Genomic DNA, 8,054 nt, shown 5'->3' with positions numbered 1-8,054 from the left:
GGCCCCCAAGACCTTTGGGCCTGGATTGGGGGGATCGTGACTAGGGCGGAGCTGGGACCCAGGGACAGGTGAAGCTGCACCAGGCTTGCAGAAGAGCTCATCCTGCAGAGACCTGCATGCAGACCCTGCTGGAGGGAGATTGTTTGGGGCAGAGCGGGGTGACTTGGGGGCTTTACAGCAGGGCTGGGGGGAGGCAATGGGGGTAGCAGGGAGGGGGAGAGGTTTACAGTAACTGCAAGCTGTATACAGTGCATGGGTGGAGGGGCCAGGGGGTGATTTGGGGTGGGGCAGTGGGAGGCAGGAGGTGCGGGTGGGTGATACCCCCATGCAGTTGCAGTGCCCCCTGTAGGCAGCAAGGGTGCATCCAATGGGCCCTAGAGGAAACATTGTCTAAAGATCGGAGTTCACCAAACCCAGGCTGAGCTAGCCCTGTCCCCAACCTGCCCATCCCTTGTGGGTGTGGACTGCAGCCCGGTGCCCCCTGCCCTGGGCCTGGCCATGCTGGGGGCTGAGCGATCCCAGAATGATGCCCAGTGCACACCCCTTCTCCCGGGCAGGGACCCAGCATCTCGTCCCCCAGCCCTCCCCAGAGTCGGCCCCCAACCTCCAGGGCTGGGCGGGGGGTGGGGAAGGCGACCGGCCTGAGCCAAGTTCACAATTATCCAACCAGCCCGTGTGATGCTGCTTATCATCTTACCGCGCAGTCCAGAGCCGGCTCACCCACCACTTTCGTGGCATTTCGTTGCCTGAAATTAATTCTCATTTCCTAATTACTGGGTGGGCTCCAGCTGCTGGACTGGGCTGGGCTTTAAGAAGGGGGCAGCGTAGTGTGATCAGCATCAGTCACAGAGACAGCCTGTTGGAGAGGACCCCCCCAAAGCCTGAGACCCCCCTCACCACAGCCAGCCCCCCAGGCTGCATCTAACGAGGCCCACTCACCTCCCTCTGCCCTGCAGGAAACTCAGCCTGGCTGGTTCCTACAGGGCCCATCCAGCCCAGTAACCCCTCTCCCTGCTGTGAGCAAATGTCAGGCCCTGCCCACTTGCACGTTCCCAGAATCTGGCGAGCCCAGCGCTGATCGTGCGGAAACGCGCAGTCCTGGACAGTGCTCGGCACAAAGGACTCACACAAACACATTCCAGAAGCGTGATACAAAAACCACAATATCAAGAATGGCACAAAAACATTCCCCAGGGATAACAGGAACACACTGAGCCCTCCTAAAAGATAAGGTCAAATAGCAACATAATAAATACAAATGTTTTAATCAAACCAACAGGTACAAAAAAGTGGACAATAACTAGCCAGGTCAGAGGGCAGTATCTAAGTCAGAGGGGCAGCTTGTTTGTATCAGGGTATCTCTGAGAGAATGTGTTGGTCCAGCCAAGGGGGAAATGGAAAGTCCTGCCATTCACTGAGCTGCGTCCATTGTCACAGGCATACATGTCTTAGTATCCTCGTAGAGTCTGCCGGGTGCTATTACCATGACTTGTCAACAATAAACCTGGCCGGGAGCCTTCGTCCCTTAACGGATCTTGTGGTCATTGGGCGGTTCACTCAAGGTCTGCTGTGCTGGCTGTCTGCACAGAGCTGGGGCAGCACACAGGGAGAACACACACACATGCAGTGAAATATCTAACAACAGAGGCAATCAGTAAGCATGTTTCGCAATGGCTCGTTTGGTTTCAATGGGCAGGTCCAGCACTTTACACTAATTCTTGCTTCTCCCCTGTTGGCTACACTACAAAATCAAATCGCCCTGCGTGCAGCCGCCACAGTAGTTACAGCGCTTGTATGTGTGTACACCTGGCTCCTTGTGTCTGTGGTGTGTGGTATCGATTGTACTGTCAGTGTGGGGCATTGCGGGACAGTCGATGTAAGCAACGCACTATGTACACTGACACTGCATTGACCTAACTACGCTGACTGGGGGCGGTGGCATGATTAAGTCGGCAAAGCAGGTGAGTTACATCAGCGGGAGCCAAATTTTAGTGTAGACGCAGTGTTAGGTGGACGTAAGCTGCCTTGCAAACTCAGTGGTGTAGAGCAGTTACAGAGGTTTACGATGCAAACCTTCATTCTAACTTTATACCACGGGCTACAGAGGTTATGGGAGAGATCAATCCTGCAAGCAATTCCACAAGTCGAAACACTCCACACACGCTGATCAGCAGCTGTTTTCACACGGCTGACACATAGGCTGAGTCAAGCTCTGCATTTGTCAGTGTTCAGTGAGGCCTAAGGGGCTGGGCATGAGCTGGCACCCGGTCTGCTAGCGTCACAGGACCCATCTAGCCCAGTACCCCGCCCTCTCCCTGCTGCCTCCTTCCCCCAATCAGATCAATGGGGCCAGCCACCCCAGCACCAGCTACTTCAGAGGAAAGTGCAAGAACCCCCTCCTAGTGGCTAATGATGACATAACCAGTCGGGGGAGGGGGGGAAGGGGGGCATATCCCCCTCATCCTGACAGTCAGCAGTGGCCTTGTGCCCTGTTTTCTAAATTCTGTCCTGACACCCTTGCTCCCCCACTCCCCACCATCCTTGTCTGAATCCTGCCAGGCTCGCAATGTCAGTGACGTCTAGTGGCAGTGAGTTCCCCTGGCTAATTATGTAACTTCCCTTGACATTTGCTTTCACAGAGCGTCCCATTGCTCTCGCAACACTGGGGCAAGTGAAGGGGGGGGGCAAATAGGAGCACCCCCCTCCTTTCATTATATTCTGTACCTATTTCAGCCCTGCTTCTTTCGCTCCTCTTTAAACAAAAGCCTGAGCTTTTTTGTTGATAAATTGGCCTTTTTCTTGACAGTGTTGTAGAAAAAATTTGCTTCTTTCTCAATATTTCAGGTTTTTGGAGCAATTTAAAAAAAGCCTTTGAAAAATTAGCCCTCCCTCCCCCATTTCTCTGCCCTTTGTCCTTTTCTCATTTGCCACTGGAAAGTGGATGGGAGGGGGTGAAAAAAACCACACACACACACACACACACACATATACATTTTTGGCTTTTGAAAATTTTTTGCAAGGGGTGAAAACATAAGGGTTCCACACACACCCACAAATTTCCAAGGCAGCTCAATTGTGGGGCTGCTGCTCTTCCTGCTGCCCTTCTAGTGCCAGGGTAGACCAACACCCTGGCACACTTTAACCCTTAAATGGCCAGCGTTGCCAACGCCCATCATTGCATGGTGAGCCCAGCAGTGGGTGGGTGGGTGAGTTGGAATGGGATCAGTAACGAAGACTCTTCGCTTTCGTTAGATAAAGTGCTCACCCTCGGCGTGGGGGAGAAGCCCCAGACCTCGCACCTCCCAAACACAGCCACGCCAGAATGCAAACAAATATTAACATCTTGTGATTTTTTAAGCTAATCTCATGATTTTGAGGCCTGACTAGTGACTTCTGAATGTTGGGGGCGCAAGAGGGGCACCAAAGGTGATGGGCCCACTTGGCCTTTGTGCCATCTGGACAGAGGCACCTGTGTGGGCCCCGGGGTGGCTCGTGCCTCCCCACACTGGGGACAGACAATACTAAACATCTCATGGCTCCCCCTGGCAGTGCGTGGAGGGAAAGCCGCTCCCGAGCTATGGCCACAGAGTCAAGGGAGGCAGTGTGGCCTAGTGGGTAAAGCACTGAACTGGGATGCAGCAGACTGGAGGTCTATGTCTGGCTCTGCCACTGGGTGACCTTGAGCAAATCCCTTCCCTGCCCTCTGCCTCAGTTTCCCCATGTGTACAGTGGGGATGATGACACTGACCTCCTTTAGGAATTGTTTTGCTGGACAGTGCTATGTAAGATGAATAATAATATTCTGGGCTGGCGGGGGTAGGGGTCGTCTCTCCTCTCTGGGGCACGGGTTCGAATCTGTCCCAGGGGAGCAGTGTCTGACAGTGTGGGGCTGGCTGTGGAGAGGGGCTCAGTCCAGTTCCTGTTGGAACAGCACCCGCGTTGCCTGCCGGCTGTGGGACTGGCACGCTGGGGCTACAGAGCCTGAGCTCCGCTCTGCCCCGAGATGGGTCCCTTCAGGGCAGGGCCGTTGGCGTGGGGGATGGGGGTGTGACGCAAGCCTTGGGCTCTGGGGCAGTCGAGCTGGCCCTTTCCCCAGTGCTGGAGTCCCCTCCACAAGGCCCAAAGCTCCCCAGGCCTGAATCCTGGCCCCACGGAGCCCAGCTCGAGGGAAGGGGGGGGTGTTTCCTGCAGCCGCACGGCCTCTCTGGTACAGCCAGTGGCCTTGGCACTCTGGGGCAAGGCAAGTCACTTTCCAGCCCCCACCCCTGGTGCCATGGGGCACAGGCCAGCCCAGGGCTCTGAGGAAGATGGGGCGCACCCTCCGCCCCTCTGGTTTAAACGTCGCTCTGTCCCTTCCCCCCGCTCCATGGCCCCGTGCACAGCTCTCCTCTTTCTGCATCTTCCCCTCCTGCTCTTTAGGATCTCGCCCCCTGGGGTGCCCAGGTGTCATGGAAACCCGCTCCCGGCTGGGGAGCCATGGTTGGCTTTTGGGCCCCAGGCGTCTGCATGGCCCTGGCGAACGAGCCCCTTGGGAGGGCAGCGCTGCCCTGCATGAGCCCTGGGGCCTCAGCAGGAGCTGCCACAGAGTGCCAGTGGCAGAGCGGCCAGTGGAGGCCTCTCCAGTGCCCTGCAGAGTGGGGGAACTGGGCTGAACTGGGGCCAGCGTCAAGGCCATGGGAGGGACCAGCCAGGTAAGGGGCTGGGATCCCCACTGTTGGGCCCTATGGGGGTGCTGGCTGAGGGTCCCTGTGCCCATGGCGTTAGAGGGATCGCAGGGACCAGGCCCTGGGGGCTGCTGGGAGTTTGGAGAGGGGTCCGTGTTCAGCTCCCATCTCCCCACACATGGTTCTGATCCAGAATGGCCTGGGTGCGAGACCTTCCCCTGGCTGGTACCAAATGGCCAGTGTTTGCTGGGATGCTTTGGACCCGGCAGCTGCTCCCTGTCCCTGGGGGAAGTTCATCGCTGGGGCAGTGCTGCCAGCCCCAGAGACTGAGGGCCTGGGCCCCACAGCAGATCACTCTGTACTCCAGCCCTTGCCCTGCCCAAGAAGGCGGGGAGGGCACTCTTGGCCAGTCCTTGGCTGTCAGCTAATGCCCGTCAGAGCATGGACCCATCCCCCTAGGGATGGGGTTGAGACCCCCAAACTCATGTCACACATAGGCCTGCTGGGCGCTGGCAGTGGCGCAATCCCTTCCCTGCCAGGGACTGCGGGGGGAGGCTGTTGGGGCACAGATGGGACCAGCGGGGCATCCCTGGCACAGCGGGGGAGCAGGTCTGTAGTCCTGGCCTGGAGAATCCGTTATCCACCGCTCACTACCCGCTGCCCAGTCGAGGCACCGAAAAGAAACTGTGTGATTGTAGGTGACCTATCGAGTGTCCCCTAGTGCGGCTCAGAGCGACATGAGTAGTATAAGGGCCCTACCATCAATCAAACCCTAACACCGCCCCTTGTCCCCTTAGTCCCGCCCCTTGCCCCTTAGCCCCACCCACCGGAAGTCCCGTCCCATGGTTATTACTTCTGGGGTCAAGGCTGCCACATGACCGGAAGCAAGGTGTGTCACGTGACACCCACCCCACCCCTTGACCCCTTAATCCCACCCCTTGACCTCTGCCCCCCCTTCACCAGAAGTCCCGCCCCATGGGATATTACTTCCAGGGTCAAGGCTGCCACGTGACCGGAAGCAAGGTATGTCATGTGACCCCTCTAACAACTCCTCCCACTGCCCTCTACCAATCAGGATGGGTTTCGCCCCGTAGGACTTCCCCCAAGAGGAGCTTTGACCAATCAGGGCGAGTTCTGGGGCGGGGTGTCCTCTCCGGAAGTGGGTCTTGTGACCCCTCTAACAACTCCTCCTCCCCCCACCCTCTACCAATCAGGATGCGTTTCGCCCCTGTAGGACCGCCCAGAGAGGAGCTTTGACCAATCAGGGCGAGTTCCGGGTGGGGATGTCCTCTCCGGAAGTGGGTCTTGTGACCCCTCTAACAACTCCTCCCCCCACCCGCTACCAATCAGGAGGGGTTTTGTTCCGATAGGACCAAGAGGAGATTTGACCAATCAGGATGAGTTCCGGGGGCGGGGTGACCCGTCCGGAAATGATTCGTGTGACCCCTCTAACAACTCCTCCCACCAACCTCTACCAATCAGGCCGCCCCGAGAGCAGATTTGACCAAAATAGGTCAGGTTCTGGGATGGGGTGAACCGCCCAGAAGAGGGGCGTATGACCCCTCTGCCAATCAGAGCGCAGCACCATCACCCCATCGGGCAGAAGAGGCTGTCTTTTACCAAGAGCGCGTGTTTTAGAAATCGTGGAAACATGGACTCCTTCACCATCACCGTGAGAACTTCAGACTTTGTTTTAGCCCCGAAGGCCTTTGGACTTGTGTGGAGAAAGCGCTACATCAGCGACAGTTCTGAGGAGGACCCTTTGGCCCAGCCGTTGATGGACATACCGGAAACTGACCCCGAAACCCGGCTGCTTGTGAGGCACTGCGATGAGCGTGATGGCCTCTTGTTGTCCATCCCCAGAGAGTTGGAAGGTGATCATGGCTTGGGGGAGTTACAGGCGGACAAGGTGAATGAAAAAGACGTGGCTCAGGTAAATGAATGTTTAAGAAGTAAGGGTCGGGGTAGGGGTGTGTAATGGGGGGTGGGAGGGCTAGGAACCAGGGATTGTGTAAATCAAAAACCAAGCAGTGGGGTGCTTACGCTGTTTCTTTTTTGAAAAAAGTCTCTAAACAGCTCGATGATGCCTTTCTGGAGGCCTTTGAGAACTTACACATTGGTAGCCCTGTGGGAGTAAATGTATCATGCATCAGCTGTTTTTGCTCATGTCTCAGCCACAGATCTCAAGAGGAAAAGGACAAAATGGAAGAATGAACCAGCACAGACACCCTCATGTTAGGAGTCATGGCGTCCATTTTTACAGGCGGTTGTAAAAGGTTGTGTTAAACCAGGCGATTAATAAAACTTATTTAAATGTGTTAATATGAATGTTGTCCCCCACCCACACTTGTGTTAGTAAAAAATGGTACCAGTAACAGTCATGTCTCCACAGGCGGCTCTGTTAAAGAAAATATATTACACCCCCGGGGAAGTTGGGAGCTTTGGCGGGGTGAACCCTCTTTTTCAAGTGGCCAAAAAGCATCATAAAACTTTAAATAGAAGACAAGTAACAGCTTGGCTTTCAGACTAGGACGCTTATACTTTACACAAACCGGCTCGCGTACATTTTAAAAGAAACAAGACCATTGTTTCAGATGTGGATGCGCAATGGCAGGCAGATTTGGTGGATATGCACCAGTTCTCCAAACAGAACAGCAATTTTAAGTACATCTTAACAGTGGTAGACATTCTATCCAAATATGCCTGGGCCTTAGGCCTAAGAGACAAGACGAGTGGTGAGATATCCAAGGCCTTTAAAGCTATTTTTAGAGAAGGTCGTGTGCCTCAAAAATTACAAACCGATTGGGGGAAAGAATTTTTAAACAAACCCTTAAGCAGATTGTTAAAACGGCATGGCATTCACCATTTTGTTACTAATAATGAAGTCAAAGCAGGGGTTGTGGAGCGGTTTAACAGAACTTTAAAAACTAGGGTGTGGAGATATTTTACAGCCCATAACACCTTTCGCTACATCAATGTGTTACCTGACTTTATAAAGAGTTACAACCAGAGCTTTCACAGAACTATACATACCAGACCCGCTGATGTTAACCCTTCAAATTCTCTGAAGGTATGGAAAATGGTTTATGGAGATGGTTTTAAAATAAAACCGGTTGTTGCCCCTTTTCGAAAAGGTGACCACGTGAGACTATCTAAAACCAAAGGAGCTTTTGAAAAAGGTTATGAACAGACACTTACCGATGAGATATTCATAGTGGATGAAGCCTTAACCAGGGGTCAGAGACCTGTATACCGATTAAAAGACTACGAGGGTGAGACAGTTACTGGATCTTTTTACCCTGAAGAATTACAAAAAGTAAACCACAAACGAGACAGGATTTACAGGATTGAAAAAGTTCTAGCGGAGAAAGGAAAACGGAGAAAAAAGCA

The sequence above is a fragment of the Chelonia mydas genome, chromosome 4, assembly GCF_015237465.2.
Source record: "Chelonia mydas isolate rCheMyd1 chromosome 4, rCheMyd1.pri.v2, whole genome shotgun sequence".
NCBI classification, from domain to species: Eukaryota; Metazoa; Chordata; order Testudines; family Cheloniidae; genus Chelonia; species Chelonia mydas.
The sequence above is the reverse complement of the archived record's forward strand: the minus strand, read 5'-3'. Positions refer to the sequence as shown.